The 27456-nt window shown below is 37.3% G+C and overlaps 1 long non-coding RNA gene across 5 annotated transcripts in view; it reads right to left on the reverse strand.

Annotated features, from left to right (window-relative positions):
* Nucleotides 1–1260: 1260 nt before the first annotated feature.
* The window catches only part of LOC115495950 (uncharacterized), a 67519-nt gene continuing 41323 nt past the window's right edge, over nucleotides 1261–27456 (reverse strand). For 2 of the 5 annotated variants that reach the window (XR_012056972.1, XR_012056970.1), the window contains exon 6: nucleotides 3380–3825. This is a non-coding gene — a long non-coding RNA (uncharacterized lncRNA). The other 3 variants (XR_012056974.1, XR_012056973.1, XR_012056971.1) reach the window with 3 other exon arrangements.

Consider the following 27456-nt stretch of genomic DNA (forward strand, 5'->3'; position numbering starts at 1 on the left):
AGGAGAGAGAGGGAATCATTTATCAGGGAATGTGGGAATATATTGTATAAATGAATATACCATATTAATATATGTAACTATAGTTAATATATACAACTATAGTTAATAACTAATTTCTAGTTTATATAACATACACTTTAAAATATATAAAATGGATATGAAATATTTTCTATGTATTATTCTTATAGTACATATAGAAAAACATGTAAATAATTATTTTGTATATTGTATTAATACAGTGCAATGTAAAATTATTATATAGAGTACTGTATATGTTTATATACCTAGTATCAAAAATATTAAATTATAAATTTTTTTTCAAGACCAGTTGTAAGTTTTCTACTATTTCAAGCTGAATATTTAAATTTTAAATTGCTCTCTTTCTCCCAGACAATGTTAAACTGTATTTATTTCTATTTGTGGGTGGATAGGAAAAAAAAATCATATATGAAGATGCCTCTCTGGTTTTGCACATCACAAATAAGAATCTGTGAATGTACACACTTAATGTCATACTTGGAGCGCCATGTTAGTATAAAATTCAATAACAAAGTCATACATAGGACGTGCCAATGCTTTCGGAAAGGTGTTCTCAGGACTTTGTTTTCTATCTTTTTATTGAGTTGGGTATTATTCTGTGACTTCTAGGAATTTATATCCATACATGTCCTACTCTGCAGTAGCCCATCCTCAATGTCTGCAATAGGGATATAGGTGACAGTAGTTTATAGACTGTCTCCTAAGCTAATAGAATTTCATGCATGACATAATTAGAATCAAATCAGAATAAGCAAGATATATTTTTATCATGGGCCTAGAAATCTTGTTACTTAATAGTTGATGTATACTAAGTTAACTGTGTATCACTGCTTCACCTACATGACTGAGAGAGGTCTAATTTTTCAGCAGTTTTTGGAAAAAATCCAACCGGCTTGGATCAAGCTATAAGTAGAAAACTATTCCTAGAGACAAAACAGGGAGTTACAAAGGCAGCTGATTCATCTGCCCCAGAAAGTGGCAGGTTATGGAAATGACCTTTGAGGGAGTTTTAAGGAAGGAAGCTAAATGACTAAAGTTACTAAGAAGTAGTTATGGAAATCCAAGGATATATGTTGGTCATTATCACAAATGTCTATGTTAATTGCTCCTGAGCCTGCAAGATAACTGTATAATGTTGATTTTGCATTTTTCCCCCCATGTATTCCTCATATTCAGTGAAAAAAAAAAACATACAAACAAGTGAAGACTTTCAATATTAAAGGAATGACAGAATATATTTCTCCTATCAGGTGGCACAGCATTTTGTAGTAAACCAGTACATCATTTATGTCATCACTGTACATTATTTTTTTCAATGAAATCTCCTGGTTTTAAATGAATATATCAGAGTAGCTTGTGAGATACCTTTTACATAATATAATGGGCACCATAGAAAGATTCATGTTCCTTCAGACATAAATAGGACCCAAACACTGTTGGTATGGTTTTCTGGGTGAAATCCCAGTTCCACTGAAAGTAATCCTCCCTTTGACTTCAGTAAGGTGTGACTTTCATCCCCAGTTTTCATCTTGGGCCTTGGGACATTGCTAACATAAGGCACCAAATAATTACTTCTGGTCAATCAGGGTTTTAATACAGATCTGATGGTTTGAAGGATAAAGTAAATCAGTGTGGATCAAACCTGCTCTGAAGGGATCTTAAAGGTCAAGTTGATAGTTAAGTCATCCTGATTGCTTAACTCTTCTGCTCTGTATAGAGACTTGGTGATTACAGTGCTGGGTGTGGAGAGGTGAGTGGCACTGGACTGGGCCCACCAGATCAATCCACAGAGGTGACTCCCCCATACTCAGATACTAACTTCTCATGCAGAATCTGAATTCTATGGAACAGTCCTCATATGTCAGTCTTAAACTCAGTCTTTCATTTGTTAGAAATTTCATTGGAAAATCACATATCATACGAATTGCACTGATATATTAAATCTATTTACTGCATCAAGTATGAAAACCACCTATTACAATTCATTCCACTCATTACCATGAAATTCTACTACCATTCCACACAGTAAGGCAAAATTCAGATTTTTTTTCAGAAGTTTTGTCTAGGAAATCAAAATATTAAAATTAAATGGAAATATCCTTGTTTCTGTGTTCTAATTTCTTTATATTCAGAAGGGCAAAGGAAGTGGCTCCAATCTATGCCTGCAGCCTCAAGCAAGTGGGGCAGAAAGCCTCCAAAGTTATAGGAGTGCAGAGAGCTGATTGAAAGGGAGTTGTACAGGCACAGGGAAGGAATGTGTAAGATTGTTTGTTCTCTATAAACATGAGAACATTTGGCATACACAATTTTTATCTGTCTCAAAAACAAAAATACGTCCTAGACCACAAACAGATATTTTTCTTCTCTTAGGAGAACACATGTGAATAAAGCGAAGATAAGAGGAAATTACATGCAAGACTGAACAACTTTCAGAGAAGCAACATGTTTTTTCATACAACAGTCTTCATACATTCAAATGCTAAAAGAAACATGGGGCGTATTATTTTGGATTATCCATCTTTACTTAGCAGAAAAGACAGGGACTATCACTAAAAAAAAAAGGAAAAAAAAAGAGGCATTTGGAAAAAAAATCCAAATAAAAGCAATTAAAAAACAGTTTATTGTTTCTTTAGATATGTATTCTTTATGTTTCTTCATCTCTCTAGAAGGCCAAAGTGAGTCAAAGCTATAGGGTTTTTTTATGCCATGCCTCATACAAAAAAGTGACATGTATTGGTTACCCATCAAAATCCTTAGTTTTAGTCTCTTTCATACTACAGGCAAAATGTAATACAATATATACAAAGGCGTATATAAACGCAATATGATATAGACACAAGTAAAGCTATATATTCAATAAAATTATATATGTTCTTGCAAAGAGACAAAAAAGGAAATGTGCTAGTAGAGCAATGTAATCGACAATAATTAAGGAGTAATATGTGCACAGATAAATAAAATTACTCTGAAATTTTTCATAGTATGTGAGGATGAAATAATAATTCATGCCACCTTCTGCTCCAGCAGAAAGCATCAAACAAATTCCTTCCACTTAGAGTTGGGTCTTGTACTTTGACTTTTTCCCATCATCTATTTGTGCTGTCAGGTCAAATAATAAGGTGAGACTTCTAATAGCTCTCTTTTTTCTCTGGGAGCAGATATTTTTTCTTACCTGATCCTGTTAGAAGGTGCATGTAAAACAAATAAGCCACAGATATCAATAATAAATGCAGTTTGTTGATTGAAAGCTCCATCTGGTTTATTTGGCACCAGCTCCATTTGATGATTATGACACAATCTTCAGTAACATCAAAGTCATGTGTCTTTAAACTCCCTGAAAAACATTATTTATGTATTATATAGAGAACCATATAATGCCTGTTATTTTTTCATATTTTTCATATTTTTTATATGAATAAATTTTGTTACAATAACAAATCATACTGCAATAACTACAAAGTCAAAAAAAGTATCGAGTAAGGAGTTAATTGGACTTTGTTTGCAGGTATCAATGGACAGTATTCTGAGGCCTTGCATCATGTTTTCAGAAGCATTATTTAATCTGCAGAAATGGATGACAATTGGTTAAAAAGTCCAAACACCTCTCTTGCAGTGACTTACTAGACTATGGAAGCCCAGCCATGAAGAAAATAACTGGGGGTAAAGTTTCCAAATAACAGTCAAGGTTAATTTCAAGTTTTATTCTCCTTACAGAAAATCTACATGTTAAGAAGAAAGTCTCCTTTTTCTTTTCGTTTTCTGTTTTTCCTATCTGCTGTCTTCATCCTGTAAAAACGAGATTTCATTAAGTAGTAGGTCAGATTCATTTACCTCCAAGTAAAAGAAAAAAGGAGTCTTTGGTTACCTTCTTTCACTGCCATATCCATTTGGGAGGGGACTGGAAGGGAGGGGAAGAAAGGGAAAGCACGTTAATGTGCAATCCTTTATCCAGCTATGGGTGAGAAGCTCTGCTTATCCTTCCAGTCCTCACATAGCAGAGTGTTCCCTGCAGCCTCAGCTGGAGAAGCTGCTTTCTGCTCTGCATTGCCACAGTTCAAAGAGATGCAGCTCTCAGGTCTGTAAAGCACTCTGAGGATGAAAATGGTCAGGAAAAAAGTTTCCTATACCAATATAGGTCATTATTTCAGTGACTCCTAGAGCCACTTCAAAACACTCTGGACTCCTGTGTATTTCTGCCCCACTGTATCATCATGAATACCTGTAACCAAGAACTAAGCAGCGACATTATTAAGGCAAAAGGAAAAGAAGAATTCTGCACTGTTTACTGCACTTTTGAGAACTGTGCAGGATATGGATTTTGTTATTCAGCCAAATCACAACTATTACTTCAGTGAGCTTGGTAAGTGTTTCAAAACAGGGAGTCCAAGGTAAACTGCATTGCTTGTCTCCACTTGCCCTTGCTCTCTGCCTTTGCTTTCTCCTGGAATCCTTGTGGGAAGGAGGAATTTTGTCTGCATTAGACAGAGGCTGCACAAAATAGGGAGAACTTAGCCCTCACCGCAGGGAGTGTGACACACGCTGCAGAATAAGCACGGCCAGTGCAGAAATTCAGCTTTCGCAGAATCCCTTGTAGTCTGAATCAGAATGTAAAGCTACTTCCCACAGGATAAAGCCGAAAAGAAGAGAAAGAGCTGACAGAAGGATCGTACGCTTAGCTCAGTGCAGTTCCCACTGCAAGTCCTCGTACACAGACTACTCTCACACTCAGCCTTTGACAGAAGCTTGGCATCTCATCTGAGGGCTTCACAATTAAAAAGACCCTGTGTTGAAATTTGAAAGCTTTGCAGACTTTGTTTCATGTTGTTAACAGGATGGTTATTAACAAGGATGTGGAGCTCTTTGTTACAGATGGAAGGCTGGGAATGGTATGAAATTATCTTTATATGGTTTTATACAATCAGGTTTCCCAGACTGAAAGATTTTAAACTAGATTAATGTCCTGAATATTTTTCTAGATTCCTGTTTTCTATTCTGAGATAAATTATCAGAAGCAGAAGCTCATTAAATAATGTTGAGAAACCAAATGTACCAGATGTGCTTTAGCCCCACCATGGGCTAGATGTGGGCTTTAGCCTCACCATGCTAGATGTGTTTTAACTTCATCGTGGGCTCCACTTCAGTCTGGTTAGAGGAGTGGATGAAGGTTCAAACCAGCTCTCATCTCATTCATGCTAGCTGGCCCATCTCTAATCATAATGCAACAAACTACCGTGGAAGCTCCCACAACCAAGCTATCAACATGACCTTGTCATTTCAATTTTTCGCACATATTCTTTGCTTTCTCCCCATGCCTGTGTAACATATCAGACTAAAATCTCATCTTTCTCCAGCCTACTGCCAAGGGCTACTAATCTGAAATACAGCTTACTCTTAGAAATGTCAAGCAGGACGAAAACAGTAACATTCACAGAGGAGATGCTTGAGCTGGACATCCCTTCTCCCATGAAACTCTCTCACTTGCTCTGTGCTTTGCACTCTGATACAGTCCAGGGCAGCAGGGTTTGTCTTTGCCTTACCTGAGTGACCCACAGAGAATAATAGACCATTACAGGGGTTCTAAACATGACAGAAATAAATGTATGGCAATCAAAAAAAAAAAAAAATCCATTTTTTCTGACATGAAAACCAACAGTAATACACAGGTTTATTTTTCTAAAATCCCCTAATCTTCATTTTCTCTTCCTTGTCCCTAATCTGTTCCCATTGTCTGAAAATACAAAAGCCTCAGAGATTTCTCATCTTCTTATCTTCACAATGACAGCAAAGCTCATCGAAGCAGGGACAGACATTTAATGCAAATAACTCAACAAATTATTTCCAATCACTCCATTCTAAGTAATAAAAATATCACTTAGAATATGTGGAGTACATTCAAACAATTAGTGAATTAATGGAACTCATTACTTGCTCACAGGTTTTCTACATGCAGAAAATAAATAAGAAAATTAATTTATCTGAAAAATTATTTTTAATTACTTGCTCAGTTTCAGGTATGTGTATTCCAAGTCAATTGTTAGAGAAACTTATCAGGCTTTGAGCCTGATAAAAAAAATATGCCAGGAAAGTGATTACAAGTATAGTAAATATTTTTCTAAATATTACACTGTGATCCATTTAGAGAACTGAGGGTCTGGTTTATGCCCAGAGGCTCTGGCTTTCTGACCAATCTAATTTCAATTCAGGATAGGGTTTTAAAATTGATAATTCTGTATACAGAGCATGTTTTATACACAGAATAAACTTTAACAATAACTTTCTACATTGCAGAAAGGGACTTCTGATTTACTTCTGTCCATTTTTTTGAAAAGCTAGAAATCTTCTCCTGTGGGTGTAAGAAAATAAAGCTTGCCAAAGTGTTAGATCAGACATGAGTTTTCATCTCTGTCCATTTTCTCTCACATGAAAGACTTCTGGAGCTAGCAAAGCATGCTTTTGTTGACCAGCCAAGATCAAAAAGGCAGCTTATTTTTGTCCTTCAGCCACTAGACTGATACTCTCAGTTCTGTTAACATTCTGCCCCCATTTGAACTGGACACTTTGGAAGTATCAATAATGCAAGTTGCAGGGCTGCACTAACACTCATCTTGTATATGCCTCTCCTTCTAGAAAATTAAATCAAGTTGAAATCAAAGAAGACACAATCTCAGTCATATAGGCAGAAAATCTCCCGTAGCTTTGCAGCAATTCTCAGTGAAATATTTGAAATTATTTATGTTGGCAGCAGTGACTGATCCACATTGAGAGTGCAGAGTTAACAAAATGCTTCCACCCCGTGGAGACATAAACAAAGTGTTGGAAGCCACTCATCATGTCATCCACCTTCTCCCTGCTTCCTTGACAGGCACATCTCCTGAAACAGAATGTTGTTTTACAGGAACATCAGAAAGTGCAAAAGTAACTAATAAAACAGTGACAATCCCACTGTGACCACAAGGACTAGGACGAGTAAGCAGTGCACCCCTATTACTTAGGAGTGAAGAGAATATATGCAGCTATCAGAGCCCTTTCTTAACATTGCAGATTGGGTCAAGAATATATTCTGCAGGAGAGCTCAGACTGTTTATCTGTTTCAGACTATTTCCATGATGAGTGTTCTTACAAGATTCAGGTGACCCAGTGGATCAAGAACAGAGATGCCAGCTGTGACCGGCTGTGTCAAAAATTGTTGTCGCCTACTACAGCTGGCTGCTCTATACTCAGAGTTCAACTACAGCACTCCGAGTAGCTTTGTAATTGGCAGAACTATCCTCAATGCATCTGTTGTTGAGTGTGTAGGAATGTTTGCAGGCGAGATGTACATACACATAAAAGGATTGTGTTGAAAACACAGTAAAAAGCAGTAAGTATTTAGCCACAGCTGAGTTCTCTCTAATTTGCACTGAAACAGAAAAAAAGGAACAGCATCTTGCCATACTGAAATACATTTGATTACAGGATTTCTAAGCTCATAAGCAGCCACATTGCACAACAGATGCCACACTGAATGGTAGCTGCTGCCCTACCTTGACATCCCAAGTAGCTGTCTCTAATGAGGGAAGTCTTCCTCCACAGCAAACTTGGGGTGCTGTGCAAGATTCTGTCAACTAGTGGGTCAGCGTGGTTCTGGGGACCTGTTTCCTATGCAGACCCCCTAGAAGAGCTAAGATCACAGTCCCTGAGGATCCAGTCTGCAACTGGATCTGATTGCCAGATTCAAAACATAGGAGGAGGAGATTGCTTGTTCCACATTCCTCTCTCCTTCAAAGGCTGGCAAAAGTCAAAATTTCAGAAGCTTCCTTGGCCCAGTAGTGCAGGTCTAACTGCCAGTCACTGTGGAGAAAGGACGCGGGATTTTCAAGATCCTTGAGCAAAACTTTTGCCTGATTTAAATCCAAAAAGTGAAACATGAGCTTGAAATTTAACTGAATTTCCAGAATTTAAAAATTAGGTTTTTCTTCTTCCAGCACCATCATCCCCTCACTCTTTCTTTTCCTACAATAAGAATGGATCTAAGAATGATGAGATGTTTGGTGATATTTTTATGCCAATAATAAAATCGTGCCCCACTCCTTCAGAGTTTTCACTACTTACAGTTAGTTTCACCTTTCCTTTGGCTAGATCATGTGTGGTTTTCCTTACCCGACATTTTGTTCCAATATTCAATGGCACTGCATGCCTCCATTTGTTTGCTTTCTCTTCTAAAGCAGTGTATAGTTCTCCTTAGAGAAGATTTTATAGACAAGCAAAGTGAGTAGCTCAGATGTACATGAAGTATTTGAAAGAATAATATAATTTAACCAAAGTACACTGCTCAGTGACCTAAATCACCTGCTTTCATAGATAGTTGACATTATTTACATTCAGGCTTTTTTTGTAGAGAGGCATTTGAATGACCCTTCAGAATGGATGTGCTCAGTAGGAACACTCTACCTGCTGTCTCTGCACCTCCTGCTTACGGTGTGTCTGGTTACCCTGGTTTTTCAGTCAGGTGTCTACAGCTCTGAAGGAAAAAGATGTCTTTTGTTTTTTATCAGTGAAATCACTGACTTTAAGACCATGCTCTGTACACATACAGAACTTGATTCCTCTCACTGATGAAACATATCTAGTGTACCCTAAATCTGTCAGCTTCCGTATGGGGAGCCAGCCCTTGACAAGGGTGAAGCCAACACTGAGTAATTTTAAGACATAAGCCTCCTTTTTTTTTTCATGATATCTGATGTGGCTGTAGACATAAAACATTTAGAGACTTAGACGGTATTTTTTCAGCAAAAAATATTTAAAAATGAAGCTGTAGTTCAGACAGCTGAGCTGACAACAGCTTACAGAAAGTGAACAAGTAAACAATTGCAGAAGTCTCCAGACAGTGCAAGACAAGATGAGCAAATATTTTCTTCCTCTGAAATCCAACTTGTTTTACTAATTTTTTTTTACTGTATCCCAATGATATTAAATTATACAGGGAAAAAGACACTAAGACTGTGAAAGGGTATCAGTATATATTTAAAATAGTAATATCATTGAAACATCATAACTTTCAAAATTATTATGATTTTAATCGTCTTCTTATTGAACTTTACAAATTTGATTTGCTTGAATATTGTTAGATTATTTTTCCTTGCCTTTATAGAGTTGTGAATATTATTCCATGTAATGGCATACTATGATACAAAATATATATGATCCAAAATATATATCATCTGAACTCCATTATTTACCAGTTCATTGCTTCTACAACTTTATTGTCTCCAAGCATTGACTATGGGGCTTCCCAAACTGTTAAATGTGAGGCACTCACCTAATAAAAATTATTCAATGAAGCAAACCAGAGCTAAGGTGATAAAAAACCCAGAAATGAAAGGGTTTTGCAGGCACTGAGTGCCAAAGCTGTGACCCTCTTGGGGCACTTCCACCCCAGAATGCCAACTTCAAACCTGACATATAAAGTACCAGCCTTAAACACCAGTGGCAGAAAGTGCTGTCTCGCCATGGGCAACTTTGGGCTTTGGAGCGGATGGTGTTGAAGCATCCATAAGGATATGATAAAGTCTACAACCAACTTTATACATCCAGATTTTGTGTAATGCATCATCTATGGTCTCTCCTTCCTTCTTCATTAAGTTATATTACCTGTCCATAGCAGATATCACATGGCTTCTCTTTAGTACTCAAAGTATTAAGTGCAGGAATCATTTAGCATTTTATGTAATATCACTTGTTACATTCTGAGAAGGGATAACCATTGTCTTTGTGAATACCCCCCCAGAAATATAACTGTCAAAATAAGGCATTCCAAGCTTGTAATTTTGGTAGCTTACTCATGTTTCCTATCCAAATACAGATAACATGGAAAATTTCAATTCTAACTGACTTGCCTTCAGAAACCTCATACTGACTCCTGTGCAGGGGGAGAAAAATCTCCCATGAGGAGAGAGTTTAGAATTGAGGGTGGGGAAAAAAATGGTTTTAGTCCTTAAATCTGCCTTAAGCAAAGATTTGCAACATGCAACCTGATGCTGCCTGCCTTCTTAAGAGATGCATCTCCCAAGAAACCTCAACTTTAAGATCTCAGAAGAATGTGAAAATATGATAGTCTGTATCTCTGTGGGGACCAATTATTGCTAGATGTGTTTTTTGCACAAATAGAAATGGCTCAGTTTCAGCATGTGGAAAACCTAGGAAACTAATCTGTGTGGTGCACCAATTCTGCTCTCAGGCACAAGAACACACACAGTTTCTGTATGTATTCTGTAATGACCTCCAGTATGATGCAGAAATGTAGGGGTGGCTTTTACAAGATATCCAGCAATGCAAGGCTGCTACATATCGGATAAGATCCAAACCCTTGCTGTGTAACTTCCACAGCCTTAATGATGTTCTTAATGGCTATGTGGGCTGAAATTTATAGTTTCAGTGTGAGAGCTGAAAGTTGTAGTGTTTCTTAATTTTTTTTTCATTAGATAAAGAAAGAAATAACATGCTAGAGTGATTCCAGAGACAGCAGATACAGTTTTTCTCTTTTTCACAGTACTCAGGTAGTCTACCATGTTTTCAATTACAGCCTCCCATTAAAGCTGTAAGCCAGACTCTGAACCCCAAATAAACTCACCTTGTTTCAGCTGTAAGAAGAAGGGAAGGCAGAGACTGCAGAAATTATATATACCTTACTTTGAACTTGAGTATCTTATCTGAAAAATGGGGATAATCTTTAATCTGCAAGTCTACATGCAAGTACTTTTCAGGAAAAACCTGAGCTGTATTGTCTTCTTCAATAGGTCTATTTAAAAGTATATATTAACCTCCCTCGCTTTACAGTTGCTGGATACATATAAAAATCTGCCAGATGTAATCTGAGAATGAAGCTAAAGGAGAAAAATACAACAATATTTTAAGATTAGTTTAACTTATAAACCGCCCTTTACTCTTTCTTCTTGCCATATACACTGAAGAAATGTGTATATAAAGTGTATTTCCATCCCAATTTATCAAATCTATATTATTAAGGGTAAATATTGATTCAAAATTAAAATATTATTACAAATCTCTCATAACAAATTAAAATTATTAACAAATAAAAATAACTCCCTGTATCCTTTTGGAAAAACATTGGCTTCGTTTTTTAGAAGTTCATTATGACATCTATTTGTAGCAGCTTTGGGAATTGCATGTTTGCTGTCAGAGAGAGAATATGGCCACACAAAGGGAAACATTTTCACTGACAGTACTGGAACAATCTTGCCACCAGGAACTCCATCAGGTATCAGGTTACAACTTCGTTCATAAGTTTCAGGTGTTTAAATTTTTAAACTTTAATTAGTTTCAGATGTTTTAATTCTTTCAACTTCCCCTTCTTAAAGTATCTTACATTATTTTGTTCTAATGATAGGGTTTTGTTTTAACTACTGGATACATCAATTTCACCACAGTTTTTCTTCTTTTTATTTTAACAACTTGAGGACTTGTATCACAACTCAAATGTCTCTTTGTTCTTTCAGCCTGATTTAAAGGAAATTGCCCTATGTACTACAGTAGTTTTGAATGTATTAAAAGTTTTAAAAATTGTTAATTATATGAAATATTCTAACAGTTTAAGTTTAAATGATGCAATTAGCCAGTTACAACTGAAACTACCAGGCCTTATTTAAAATAATGAGGTCTGACAGTTATGGAGCCTGAATTATTCATTGATAACTAGCTTTTCCTCTTTTGCAAACCATGGCTAACATTAATAACAGAGGTGTAAGTGTGAGAACAAAAGAGTTTGACATTGGGAATGCAAATATAAAAGTTCTAAATTATTCCTTAATTAAAATTACTATATGAGCAATATTTTCCAAGAAAAATCATTAGGACTAATATTTTCTCATACATTTCAACATTTGTTTCTACACGGAGTCAGAAACTGGTTAAAGTTACAGCACTCGATGATTCATCATCCAAGAGAATATCTTTAAAATAGAGTTCATTTCTGCAAAAACATTCTTTTAAAGATGCTATTTTAAAAACAAAATGCAGCACTGTCTATTGTGATTCCTGCAGTTACCACACTTACAAAAATACACACTAATGGCTCAGAGCCCTTCCCAGTATCAGAAGTGTTCTATTTCCCACTGCCCTTCATCATAGCTCATGTTGCTTTCTCCATGATTACTCCATCAGCCTCAAAGATCCTTGCTTTATTTAGCACACCTGAACACAAATTAAGCATTATTATTTTAACATGAATACTGAGATTTATATCTAGCAGCTAATTTCACAAAAGCCTGAATTTCCATGAGCTAATTGCTTGCTCTAAGCCTGGATGTTTTTCATTACAATTGCTAAAACCAAAACAGAATCTCTGCATAAGCTAATCTAACAATAGTGAACATATCTGTCTCCCAATTGCTCAAATGTTCATATGCATCTGGATATCTTTTATGACTGAAAACTAGAGCTTATGCAATTGAAGTAGAAACTTGTGGGAACCCCTGGCCTGGTTCAGGGGTCCCGTGTGGTGGCAAAGTCTCTCCTCCAACCCATACTTCCAAAGAAAACTCAGCAGCCTCTTGTTGTTTGGTCTCAAGGCAGTTTATTGTAAATTATCTAAAAGATTGTCTTCTCTGGCTACTGAGGTTTGCTCAGCAGCTCAAGCAGAGACACACACACCCTGACATCTTCTCTGGTGTCTTCTTCTTCTCTCCCCCCGCCCAGGGCTGCTGCTATCTTGTATATGATATATTATGTGTTCCATGTTTACAGTTTTTCCCCAATACCTACTACCTATGTTACAAGGTGCTTTTCTACTCTAAACCAATCTGTGAGTGCCAACATCACCAAGAACATGGAGGTAAGGAAGAAGAAGGAGGAAGAACAGGATCAACCCACTTTCCTCCATCTTAGAACTTCTGACCCCCATGTACAAAGCAAAAACCCCCCTGTACAGGTGCTAAAACCTCCCTGTACAATACTAAAAAATTTTCCCCTCTACTTTGTAACTGCTTCTACTATACCATCTAACCCTCTGTGACTGCTTGTTCCACCTTCAAAGTTGGTAATTCATTCCATGGCTCAAACTCAAAATCACAGCTGTTTCCAGCTGCCTGCCAGGGTCTAAAAATGCTTCTGACCAAGGCCTGGAACCTCTGAAACTGTCTGAGGGACATTTTGAGTTCCAACAGAAACTATTATACATCCTCATTCTCCCTCAAACCAAAGCAAAATAAAGAAAAAAAAAAATCTGGAAGTAGGACATGCTGAAAGAGTGACTCATCTGCAAGTAGGAGTGACTGATCTTTGTCTATGACTCTGACACTACAACAGATAGAATTACATCACCTATGAGATCAAAAATAGGGATCTTAAACAAGCAGAAGTGTAGACTCAGTTTGGGATGAATTGTTGAGTTACTGCAATCGCACGACACATCAGTGTTGCTGTTTGGAAGATAATTATGCAGCAGACTTTCAGAGTGACATTTATATTTGGCATTCCTGTGAAGCTTAAAGAGGCTGAACCTCCAAATGGATGCAATGGTTCCTGAACACCTAACTTTAGAGCTTCTGAAGACTGAAGTCTAAATGTGTATTTTAATAAAGTATGCTTCTATTTTATTGTATTGCTGTACAGTTCCTCAGTGCAGGAAGATCAGAGAGGTGAAGGTCAGAATAAATACTACATAGATATTGAAGTCTGTTCAGTGAGACTTTGAAAAGGAGGATTTGAAAGATGACTATTTTTATTAGTGCAGATGCATACAATATAACCTGATTTTTTTGTGCAAATGTCAATTGCAGTATACATATTGTTCACTGAAGATTATGTCATTGGTCAAGAGGGAGGAGAGTCCCCAGATGAATGATTAATAATCAATGTGTCTGGGTTCTTATTTTATTCCTCAGAAAGAAAGAATGAATTAATAGTGTTTCTCCCAAAAATGGGAAAAAAGGTCCCAGAAATAGGTCACATCAACTATGTCTGTACACAGAGGGGTCCTCTCTGTAAGTGGATTTCCCTAGTTTGGGCAGGGAGCCTCAGCCTCCCCTCTTATATCATTGCTTCACCTTCCTCCATTCTGATGCAATTAGGGAGAAAAGGCAATATGGATCAGAGTCCTATTAATTTTTTATACAATCGTGAAAAACTGAGAGAAAAGGTGGAGAAATACCTAGGGAGAAGGGTTTTGAAGGAGGCCCAAGGTAATGCCTAGGCACGTGCTCTCTCTACAGGTGATCCAAAGTCTTCCACCAAGTCTGAGCAAACAGCAGCCTTACGTCCCAGGATGAAGGCAAATCAGACTGTGATCCCAGGGGAGTAGGGGGGACAGTGAGCAGCCTCTGAAGAAAACTGTGTTCTCTGACATTCTGTGACAAGGTCTCTCCAAGCAGGTGCAAGATGCATTAAATATCTGCATGTGTCATTATATATTTATGTATGTTATCCCAGGGCATTGTTCTTTTTTTTGGAAAAAGAACGTTACTTTGCATAGATAAACATTAGGTAGAATCAGTAGAAATATTTGTCAGGACCACCATATGGTAGTCTAGGATTTGTGTCCCCCAAAGGAAGAAAGATTTTATAGAAAGAATGGGTTTGTAATTATTCAATCTCTGTTAGTAGCAGAGTAAGGAATTTAGATTACTCCTTTGTAATGTTCTAGGTGCCAGTTAGATCTTGCCTCCAGGCAAGCTTGTGGACTTCCCTTTTATGTCAAATTCCATGTTTCTTTTTTTTAAGCAAACCTGCTGATTTTAACAGCTGTCCTTCCTTCCTTCCTTCCTTCCTTCCTTCCTTCCTTCCTTCCTTCCTTCCTTCCTTCCTTCCTTCCTTCCTTCCTTCCTTCCTTCCTTCCTTCCTTCCTTCCTTCCTTCCTTCCTTCCTTCCTTCCTTCCTTCCTTCCTTCCTTCCTTCCTTCCTTCCTTCCTTCCTTCCTTCCTTCCTTCCTTCCTTCCTTCCTTCCTTCCTTCCTTCCTTCCTTCCTTCCTTCCTTCCTTCCTTCCTTCCTTCCTTCCTTCCTTCCTTCCTTCCTTCCTTCCTTCCTTCCTTCCTTCCTTCCTTCCTTCCTTCCTTCCTTCCTTCCTTCCTTCCTTCCTTCCTTCCTTCCTTCCTTCCTTCCTTCCTTCCTTCCTTCTCTCCTTCCTTCTCTCCTTCCCCTTTTTCTTTATCTCTGTATTTCTTTCTCTGTTCTCTCCTTTATGCCTTTACTGGTGCTGCTTCTTCCTAGATGCAATCACAAAACCCAAACCTGAGACATTGAAGTGCAGACATTCAAAAGCCCTGATTATTTTATGCTAATGAATGAATCATCTAGTGATACAGTATTTCACTTTTTGTGCCCTCCTGGTGGTAGCACAAGATAAATCCAATGGTGTGTTTAATTAACTAAAGGAAGCAGAAACAAATCTCTGTGGGGTAATAATATTTATGGCCTAAAAATGAACAAACTAAAGAAAGTGAGTAAATTATGTAGTACAATTCAGATAAAAATGTAATTGAAATAAAATTTTCATGTATTCCAGGAAGTGCATATATAAACATATGTGCAAGCAAGGCACATACATGTGTGAAACAAAGCACTAAAATTGAGGTCATCACTGAGGAGTTAGCAAAAATATTTTTGTAATTATAAAAAATAATGAAGTCAAACTTCTCAGGAAGAAATATTAGATCTTTTTGTCTACATGGGAATTAGGTCTTTTTTAATCCATAAAATGCATGGTATCATATGATGACTGAACCTTAATTCAAGTACCTCAACAACATGAATAAGAAAATGCCAGGTCCATTTAACTATGTCCTTTGTCAAATGCCAATAGAGATGGTGACTTTTTACAAATATCTAGTAGTTAAAAATATAAAATACTGTAAGTAAATAAGGCTAAGTGGGTTGTATTAACATGTGGTCCTTTCATGCACTTATGATTCCAATTCTTTGACTGGAGACTCATATTTTGTCCTATCCCTTAAAATAGTCTGTGGGTCTGGAAATTTCTTAGAAATTGGCACAAGCTTCATCAAAGGAGATCCTAGAAAAAACATCAGAGCTTCATATCACTGTGCTAGCTCCAAGAGGGCCTCAGGAATTTAACTCTATGGGTTATAGGGGTGCACTCTCAATAGCATAGCCAAGTTGTGGCCTGTTTCATGGCTTTCCCACTGAAACATTTACATTTTGGAGTGCTTTTGAGTCAAAAGTCATGCACAGCTCTAAGCCTCAGCCAGGCACCCTTCAGTGGAAAAGACTTCTCCAACAATGAAAAGCTGAGGCTGTTATTACTGAAACCTTTGCTTTCACCTGTGAGACTTGTTCTTTGATCAAATTACTTCAATTTAATTGAGAAATCTATATTTACAAAGGGAGTATTAGCATGTTGGAATTAAAATGATGAGTGTTTCCACAGGCCTATCTGTATTATGGACTGAAGATTGAATTTTCACTCAGTTGTGCAAGCCAATATAGAAGGATGACAATACATCATATTTGAAATTTGCCTTGACCGCACATACACATTCTGTGAAGTACTAAACAGTTCTGACTCTTAGTTGCTTGTCCCCTTCCCGCTCTTGACTTTTTATGCCACCTTTAGATTTCTATGTCTTGATATTACTGCAGTGTTGTCTGATTTAGGATTTACAACATTTATTGACAACAGGAAAACATACTCCCCCTCATATCTCAATAACTCTTCAGATCCTAATGGTGACCATGATCTCATTAGCCATTGCTCAGTGTCTAAACCTTGCTGTTTAAGTCAAATAGACATTTCAGGAGGATATGTGAAAAGATTTGTTAACATTATGAGATCGATTCATTGTAATGAATTTAAAACAGAGAATACTTACTGGTGTGTGTCACTACATCACATACACGCTGTTATTTATAAAACCTACAAGGCTTTGCAAGGTCTATCATAAGATAACCTCTTGAATAGAAATGCAATGATTTGTGCCTATTCAGTAGAAAAACCCCAGTACCCATGAAAACACACAATGAATTACAAGAAATACTTTAACAGTCATGATTCCAGTTTTAATTTTTCTGACCAATTTCACTAGTGTGCCTTATATTGGGAACACCAGCCTCAGGGGCAAGAGGTCTGGTATTGTATGGAGCACATCTCTGCTGGATGTGCTGGGAGCAGGGGTTCTCCTTCGCATGTGGCATGCCTGGCCAAGTACAGGGTGAACAGGACCTGTCTGGAGGGGCAGAAATGTGCAGAGATGTCTCCATAAGAAAAATTACTTGGGCAGCAACTTGGCAGCATCCCCTGTCCCTTCTGCAAGAGGCTCAGCAGAGCTGCCCCAGAACTGCACGTCACCATCATTTCTTCCTGAGTATAGAACATCACCATCTCCAGCTTGACAACCAAGTGCTTGGAGGATGCTTTCCTTGCCTGCCTTTAATTTTTAAACACCATTGCTGTGACTTGCAGCAAGGTCTCCAGACACTTCCATGATCCTTTTTTTACCTCTGTTTTCTCACTGATCAAGAGGAATTGAGCTGCATAAAGAAGGGAGCAGACAAATGGATGAAGAGTTTATAGAAATGAGCAGTCCATTTTATGTACACTGGTAGTCTAATAATCCCCATTCCTTTCACCAATAAAAATAAAAAGGCCCAGAACCATCAGATTTTCTCTAGTTTTGTAATGCAAAACAGGGGGATTTTTAATTAAAAAATTAACTGCAGGTAAGTGTCATCTTTCATCTACACACAAGGCATGGATGAGACAATACACTAGTTTTGCTTAAATTACCATTTATGCACCTGGAAAACACAGACAAATGCATGTATATAGAAGCAATAAATGTAGAAGCTCCTCTGCTTTAAATGCCTCTTTGAATTTTCCACTGCTCATGCAAAACTATTTATGTCAATATTTTAATTTCAGACAGGAGGGGTGGAATCAGAGAAAGAGTGACATCAAGGAAAATTGTTGTCAGCAAACTGATGACTACATACCATAATTAAAAAATAATTTAAGGAAAGAAGCAGCTTGATCTAAATGCTGTTGTATTTTGTGAGTCCAGTGCTAAAGAATCAAGGATAAGAAGATACATTAAAAGATAGATATTACAATATTCATAATTGTATACTATTGTAAATGCATTATATACATAAACGATCATTTCTGTAATTGTAAGAATATTAATGCAGCAGCTAATAAATAAAATAAGCGCCAAAGGACAAGAATATGACCTTAAAATCCTTACTCAGCTGCCCTATTAACTTTCTGAACACCACTGAAAGTGTGTGTCAGCTGCTTAAATTAAAGAGAGAGTAATTAAAATTACACAAATAATAGGTGACTGGGGTCACTCTCCATCACCCCATCTCCTATATTTTAAAGTATTTTACATTTTTTCCATCAATATGCAATCTTAATTTTCCTTACACATCTCTCAGATAATGTTGGTTTATAAACAACTTACCATAAGAAGCAGAGCTTTTGACTGATGGTCAGAGCACAGGTTTTGGGGCCATACCCTTAAATTCCTTCCCATAGCATATAAGATGAGTTGATTTCTCAGAATCTTTGAGTATGACTAGACTTAAATATCCTTCTTTTTTAAAAAGCACTTTTAGGAAGAAAAAAAAAAAAAGGAAAAAAAGAAAAATCAGATCTATATCTAAGATCCTCTTTCCTGGGAAGATGGCTTGCATTCAGCAAATGAGTAAAAGTTACACTCTTATACTCTGGAACCTTAAAAGTAGTGGCCAGAAGAGTGAATGTCTCAAAAATAATCCAGACTAGTTACTGTGTTTTTACTATGAAAAAAAGTAATAATTATAATAATAAAAGACAAAAAACGTGTGACAGGGAATTGAATGAAGCAAGAAAAGAGAAAACTAAAAGGCAGCAATATGTCTTCATAGGGTCCTAACCAGAAATAGTTCTTTCTACAGCAAACATTGAGTGTTCTCTTAACACCGGAGTTTTTTACTGTCTTTGCTGGAAGTCACTGCTGGAAGTCAAAAAATATTTAATAATAACTGTGCTGACAATTTATAGGCATTTTAGGATTGTCCAGAAAGGAATTTGAGAGCATGAGCATGATCTAAGCACAATATCCAATGCATATCTTCAGCATCTCTTAGAATGCAAGAAAAAAGTGGAGTTATTTTGTGCAGTTAACATTAGGTATATTGATAAGGTAAAGAGAGGAAGGTGAACACAGGTGTCTCTCTCCTTGACAGGGGCATTCTGCAGCCTGGGGAGGCAAGAGGACAGAAGGGACTCATAGCCTCAGGGACCCCAATGCACAGAGTGGTTTCTCAAACCAGTTCTGCGCTTTTTGCACTGCAAGGTCAGTACTATCCAAAGCCCTGGGTGTGGGTCCAATCCCATGCAGCAACTGCATGGGTTCACAGAAAACGTAAGTAGGGGAGGAAAAAACACCGAGCTATGAAGTTATTATTATTGGTTTGGGTGTAAATAAATATTAAAGTCTTTGCAGTGTCATATACTGACTTTTTCAAGGTAAAAATGCATAACCCTAACCCTAACCCCTAACCCTAATGCTGATGCAGAGATATTATGAATGGGGAAAGCCAGCAGCAGAATGGTAGGGCACTGTCTGACAGAAGATCTTTGGTTAGTTCTTTGCTCTTCAGGTAAAAATTTAGACATAAAGGTAAACATTCTTTAATTCCTTTCTTCAGGTGGTGATATAGTCAATGAATTCTTCAAATATTATGTATGGATGCTAAGTGAACTGAGCTAATCCAAAAAAAAAAAATCTATCTATCTATCTATCTATCTATCTATCTATCTATCTATCTATCTATCTCTCCTGACTTTTCCTGTTCTCCTTTTATTTTTGTCGTTTCTCAGTAAAACTGAAGACAGGTGGGAAATGTAGTTTCTTGCAAAGTCATTGCAGGTTAGAATGTCACTGAACTTGAAAAGACTTTATTGCAGTCCTCCTAGAAACTGTCTCTCTTCAATGTTTTCCTACCCACCACCTTTTTGTGATGACTGAATTTAGGAGGAAATTCTCATTTTAAGCAGTCTATTTTTACAGTAACTTATCAAACAGTGGCCTTTAGCTGTTGTTCTGTGACAGCCACTCTATTAAAATCCTGATGTAAACAAGTGGAGAAGGTGAACTAGAAGTGCAGGTATTTGCACAGCATTACTGTCAGGTAAAATTTTAAAGATAGGTTTTATGAACCCATTATTTGCAGTCAAGGCTTTTGACTACAGCTTCTGAAATCATTTAAGTAGACAAAGTGTTTTGTCAAAACATACTGCTGGGAGTCAGTATGTAGCTTCTTTTTATGTAATTCAATTTGGTTCTGTTGTTTGCACGAAAGTGGGATATCTAGCTGGGCAGCAATAGTGGTGCTGTGTGTGATCACAATATAGGGACTTTCTAGAGTAATTAACGTTAAATGCCTTTTGTTTTCATTTACTGCTTAATGTATGCATGCATAATTGCAGTTTACATACAGATCTATCAAGGAAGATGCTTAAGGGCTTTTAAACAAAATAAAATTATCCAAAGATTTTATGGAATGGGATATGCATAAGAATGCCTGTTTTAAAATCACAGACCCCTGTGTCCTGTAAGGCTGTGCTTGACATGACTCTGAAAGAGATGGGCACTTTGAAGAGGCAGAGTTGTTTCTGGCCTTTCAGCTCTGAGCCTCATGCCTGAGGTGATGCTGGAGCAGACTGCCCTGAGACAAGCTGGCTTCCTCTGCTCCCCCGAGGAGCTGTGGAAGGGCAGCATTGTTAGAGCACAGTGAGGGTTAGACAAGCTTCCTAAGCCCCAGAACACGCTGTGTGTGCTGAGACTGGCTGCACACGAGGCACCTTTTGGAAAACACAGTATAAATGCTCCACTCACTTAAGAGACTTTCTGGGCTGTGCATTTCTAGCTCCCCTACTTCACCTGGAGAAACAGCAGACAGAGAAGGTGACCCAATCCTGTTGGCTGGGCGTTTCCTGAGGTACCAAGCACTGTCACTGGGGTTGGTGTGGTCTGGCATATTTTCATGTAAGCATTTCATATCAGCATTTTGGCCAAGCCGTACCTTACAGAATTCTGAATCTAACCAAATTCAAATTCCCAATTGTATTTTGCAAAAGCTGGGAAAAGTTGGAACTGTAATAGTTCCGGATTTAATTTCCAAAAATATTTAAATCAGCTACTACTGTCAGTAGGAACAACGATGACAGGAGAAAAGATTTATCTCCTCACACAGTATTAACATATCACTTCGATGTATCTCTTGTACAAATATATGTATATTATATTTTGGGGAGGTCTAGCCAAATAAAACCCATAGTGAACAGCAAGCTGTTATAGAAAAGTTGCAGGACATGGGGACGAGATCTTCTGCATTAGCACATTGTCCAAAAATAAATAGAGGGATGGAGAAATATGGAGAGATACAGGAAAAAGAAAGCATTTTTTAGGCAGTAGCAACTTTGAGCATAAAGAGAGTAGTAAAAAAGTTGTCAGATAAAAAAAAAACAAACAATAAGATGGTGCATAAGATTATGTCCTTTAATTCCATACAGCTTTCCTTTCATAACTTAGCATTGATCTGCTATACCAAAACCAGATCAATTGTGAAAAATGCTTAGGCCTCCTTTGCCCAGACATAATCCTACATCTCTGGATGTAATTCAGGTCATTAAATTAGTTATTGCATAGGATAGGTATTGAGAAAACTAACAAACAAAATAAAGCCACAATCACTAATGTAGATCCCTATGAGTTTGCCCACACAAGTATGTAATATTAGAGCAACTACACCAGTTGAGAAAGTAATTAGAATGGTCTTCTACTGTGTGTACCATTTATTTGAAGATAACTCTAACCTTGGAGTGGTGTGTCCCTGCAAAACTGATATGTTTATAACAATATCCCAGACTAATATTGTGATGGGACTCCAAAAACCCCTTCCATGCATCACTTGAGCCACACAGCTGTAATTTTTATGTATTAGGAGGTCCACATGCAGTCCAGTATTCCCTTCTTTTCAAAATTAGTCCTGGTTGCAGCATTTAATCTGCACCGTTTTGTAAGCCAATTACTTGGAGCAGCGTGACCGCTGGTACCACACCAGCCTCAAGTCCTGCTCTGCCACAGCTGCAAAAGGGGCACAGAAATGGCATGATACCAGCTCTGCTTGGCCCTGATCCAGCAAAGCACTTAAACACCTGTTCAACTCAAGGTATATGAGTAATCCCATAGAAGACAAGATGATAAATTCTCTGAGCTAGTACCTGCTTAGATTCATAGACTGTGAAAACAGAAGGGAACATCTAAACATCTTGTCTGACCTCCTGTATACCACAGGAGTTCTTCAAATACAGTTTTGCTCAATCTTTCCTTTCTCTCAGAAGAAAAAAGCCAGCTCCAATGTCTAAATTTTCAGTGATGGAAAAATTACCACTGTTTTGCGTAAATTGTTCCAATGATTAAAGATACTCAACAGGGCAAATGTATAATTTTTTTCAATCAAGACTTTGTGCAGTCCTTTGGATTCACTAAATATTGTTGGTTTTAATTAACTGGAATGAAGAGGTACATATTACCACATATCTCTTTTTGTATACATGCTTATAGAATGCAAATAAATCAGCCCTTAAAGTTTAGGTTGACAAACTGACAGGCAGTGCTTTCCAGGTTTCTCAACAGACAGCAGATTATTTGGCCTTCAAGGAGATTCCTGTCTCTTTTCAGACTCCTCTGTTATTATCTCTGCAAGTATGATTTCTGGCATAACATGCAGTATTTCAGGAGATACCACTACTGACCATAGAAGCAAAAGAGATTCCTACTTGTAGTCCTTTTGTTTTTTCACCAGGTTAAGGCAGGATCTTTTGGCTTCATGGTCACACTAAAAGTTTACACAAAACCATTTTTCACTGCCAGTCCTTTCAGTGTAATTTTTTTCTATGATAAGTTCAATCACCTTTAAGTGCCCCCCCCCCTTCGTTTTTCCTCAGTGTATGGTTTTACAGTCACTGAAATGCATAGTTTGATTGTGTTCCATTTAATTGCAAACAAAGCACCCCGTAACAGTTTTCATTATTCCTTCATATCTTATTTATATTCTCTATTCACAGCCTCAGTGTTTCCTACAACTTACTGTGACTCTTTTCTCCCATGTCATGAATTAAGATACCAAATACAGTAACATATCACCCTAGAAGTGTTTGTACTCAGTGGATGATCCAGCATTTCCAACTACATTTTGAATCCAGCATCATGTTTAACCAATTTAATAAGTACCGTACATCGATTTTGTAATATTCACATTTTGTAATAAACTGTTGGTTGAAATCAAATCAGAACGCTGCATATAAAAAATATAATTTCTCCCTATATATGTATAACATCCTAAGGTTTTCATCAAAAGATATCAAGTTATTCTGATGAGATCTAGCTTTCATTAACCCTTATTGATTGGCTCGAATTATGTCACTCTGCTTGCATAATGTTGCAATCTCAATATCACTATTATTTGCCTGTAATTTCTGTAATAAATCATCCACATGCAGTTCCAAACCCAACCAAATATTTTTAAAAATATATTGAAACAGTTTTTGGTAGAAATTTGAAGAGCAAAGAAGGGGATCCAATGTTATGAATAGAAAGCGCATAAGCTAAAGATCTATTAGCTTACCCAGAGGTAAGCAAAATTTTAAAAGGAAAAAATCCATAAGAAAAAAACAAAACAAAAAAAGGACTGTTTGTAAGGCAGAAAATAAAGGATTATAAAGACTGTTTTAATAAAGAATTAAAAAGTGACAAGAGAGAAAAAAGTCAATAATCAGAGACGCTTGAAAAGAAAGCAAATAGTACATAGCAGAGAGGAATTGCTGGGGATGGAAGAGTGATATTCCAGGTGCTCCTAAGTAAAAGATTCCACATCGAGGCACAAGTGACAGAAAGCAGCATGCCAGAGCAAAGTACTGGCCTTGTGCAAGCGCTGCTTCTGTGTAACTGTATAGAAATGATAGTTAATCATGGGTTTACACAGGAAGAGAAGAAGCCTTAGCACATACAGAGTCTGATCTCACAAAATCTGTCCATGCACGTAGGTCATTTCATCTGCCATTTCAGCAGCTTTTCATGCACCCTACCAGAGACAAATAGGAGAAAATGCCACGACTGACTGGTGCCATTGCCCAACACAGAAAAATGCTGGAAGCTGGCATGGTGAGGACATATTCAGTGAAACTTAATTTCACTTTCCCCACAGAAGAGTACTTAAAAAGAAGTAAAAAAATTAAAAAAATAAAAAAAATAAAAAAAAAGAAAAGAAAAAAAGGTAGTCTTTGGAGAAGGACAGTTTTAACAAGATCTTTTCTGTTTGCTCCATCCCCCTGTGAGGGTTCAGAGCACTGGAATTTCTGCAGGCCTCTGTTTGAAAATAAGGGGCTAATGAAAAGGTACATGCATGGCTTGCTAGCCTAAACTAGTCCTCCTAGAATATCCTGGGATTTGCCAAAGCACTAAATGACGTTGACATAGAACACTTTAAGGGAAAAGTCACCTTTTATTCTTTGCTTTTCAGTATTTAGAAATGTAGCTTCAGTTTCCTTTGTGGTTTTTGTATAAAGGAAATTCATTTTGAATAGAGATAGGTCCATTTCTTTAGATTTGATCTCAATGGATACTGAAGCTGGACCGCTGCGCCTTCCAATTCTTGCAATTTCTGGGGAAAGAGAGGGCAGACAGGTTTAGATGAAGAGGACAGAGGAATAGTAAAAAAGAAATATTTAACATGGAGAATAATCTCAATCACTGACAGGAACAGATTTAATGTAAGGCCTAACTACTTCTCTGGGAACTATGCACAATTAGAACTTTTCCTAACATGCCACACTGACTAATTTATTTTCAAGTCCACCAGATTCCATGGTGCAGTGAAGTTTCCTCATGGCCATTTTAATCCATCAGTCTATTGTGTGCTCCATGAAGGTCAGCCTGTTTAGATGCCCCGATGCAGACAGGACTTTGCAGACAGGGTTCAAGGGAATGATGCTGCTTAGTGGAGAGCTGGATCCTCAGAGGTCACAGGTAAGACTCATTTTGCTTATATCAGCTCTGCCTTTAGATGATTTTTTAGTCATAATGGCTTTTCTAATACATGGTAGAAGTACAAAAAGCCACTGCTGTTCAGGGAAGTTCTGCATGCGCTCAGACAGCTTTTCTTTCTCTGCTTTGGATCTCTTCCTTCCCCAGTGGTAAAGCATAGTGGGAAGTCCTATGATGATAGAAGCAGTCGATACCTTTGTGAGAACAGAGACCTGTCATTTCACATGTATGCCTTAAGTTCAATAAACAACCTAGGATTGCACCTAATTTTCCCCTGAATGATCCAATACCAGCAGAGAACACTTGCAGTATGGGACAATGCTAGCCTTTTTAGCTAGACATTTCCTTTACTGAAGTGAGGTTTTTTCTTCCTTCTAATGTGGAAGGCAGGGGGATTCTATCATCTGTGACTTAATTTAAGTCATGGCTCTTTTAATGTAAATAATTTTCAACCAGGTTTAATTATTTGATATCGAAATAAAGAAAATAATTTACCCCACCATAAAGAGAAGAGGGAAAAGGGAAAGGGAAAGGGAAAGGGAAAGGGAAAGGGAAAGGGAAAGGGAAAGGGAAAGGGAAAGGGAAAGGGAAAGGGAAAGGCAAGGCGACAGAATCAGATTTCTGGCATTGTTATATCAGTATAACCATTTTAGCACCACAGTTGGCAGGAATAGGTTGATTTTTTCTGGATACCCTCAATCTAGTAAGTAACTTGCTGAGAAATTGCAACTCAAATTCTGATTTTGTCAGAATGTTCTTTAAAATTGAGAGTTTATTTCTGACTTGGTTTATGCAGTTGTAGAAGTTCAGGAGAGAGCTGTTCTTTTGTACTTAATGCTGAAATGTATTCTAAATAATTTTTATCATTATTACTTATTGACTGTGGTGAAAAACCATTTTAAGAAAATATGTTTCAATGACAGAAGCAAAATAAACACTGGTACATATAACTGGTAACTCATTAAATAAGAAGTCTATGCTTTTATCTGTCTCTTCAAACACATTTTAGGTACTTCAACAAGATTAGAAAAACACTTTTATGCCAAAAAAAACCTCCTTTAATCACTTCTCTTCTAAGAAGATACCTTCATGAAAAGAGGAGAATTAACCTCTTTGCTGCCACTACTCCTTTTACAGAAAAAAAAAAAAAAAAGAAAAAAAAAAGAGCATTTGTAACATTTCTAATCCATTTGGTTCTGTCAGAAGGAAACAAGCTATTTTTCAGAGGCATTAATTATATGGGAAGATATTTTCAAGCACGTATCTTGCTGGGAAATTATTAGTATACACTAGACCATCATTAGTCTACTCTAATGGAACAGCAAGAGCCCCAGATTTCCCAAGTGCCAGAGACAAGACTAGTCCATCATGTCTTTAAGGTCCAAGATAACTTGTTTTTTGTAGTTTTATTTGCCATAATGCATTTAAGAGATGGGGGAACAAAACCACTCAAAAACATCTAGTTGCAACAATTTAGAAGGTAAATGAAAACCAACAAGGAGAGAGGGGGAGAACAAAAGAGTCACCAACCAATGTGTGCATCCCACTGAACTGGGTACAAAATAGCTGCTGCAGGGTAAAATGACAAAATGAAATCATGTGGTCAAAAAAAGAGAAGCAAAAAACCTATATATATACACATATATATGTATGTATGTACGTATGCATATACACAAACATATAGCATGATTGAACAAAAATCCTAAGAGAGAATTTTCTACATGAATCTTTCTGCAAACACATCCTACAATATAGCAAAGTAACGAGTTCATACAGCTTTTAGGTGGTTTTGGTGGGCTCTCTTCCGGACCAGTGGAAAGCCTGAAAGTCAAACAGGAAAACCCTTTCACAGTCTGGATCCCACTGCTTCATTCCCCAGCCTTAAGCCTGGCCAAGGCCAATCTCCTGCAGAAGGAAAATTCTCCTGTTGGAAAATTCAGCCTCTTCACCTCCCTCAGTGGAAAAAGGGGCGGTACTGAGGGGTAAAATGACTTCCTATTTCAGCATAGAGAATCTTGCTACCACCTCTACTGCTTCCACCAGGCAGTCTTAATCTGTTCTTAGAAGATAAAGTACTTGTGTCTCCTATATCTTGTTTTTTGATATCTTGTTTGTGGAAATTGGTATAGGTAAAATAAATAGTGACCTCAGAACTGTATCATATCTTTTCTAAAAGGCAAAAGCTATTTCTAATTTTTCTCATCTTTTCCAAACTACTCTTGCTTTTCTTGCTCCCAAAATCTAGTGAAGTGAAACTCTGTTTTAGTCTGTTCAGCCCTATCAGCACTGCCTTCACATCACAGCAGGTATCCTGCTCATTTTTGGGTTTCTCCAGACAGTAGGTAAACTTCTGGATACCTGTCTGACTTAACA

This window comes from Taeniopygia guttata, chromosome 7 (assembly GCF_048771995.1).
Source record: "Taeniopygia guttata chromosome 7, bTaeGut7.mat, whole genome shotgun sequence".
Lineage (NCBI taxonomy): Eukaryota > Metazoa > Chordata > Aves > Passeriformes > Estrildidae > Taeniopygia > Taeniopygia guttata.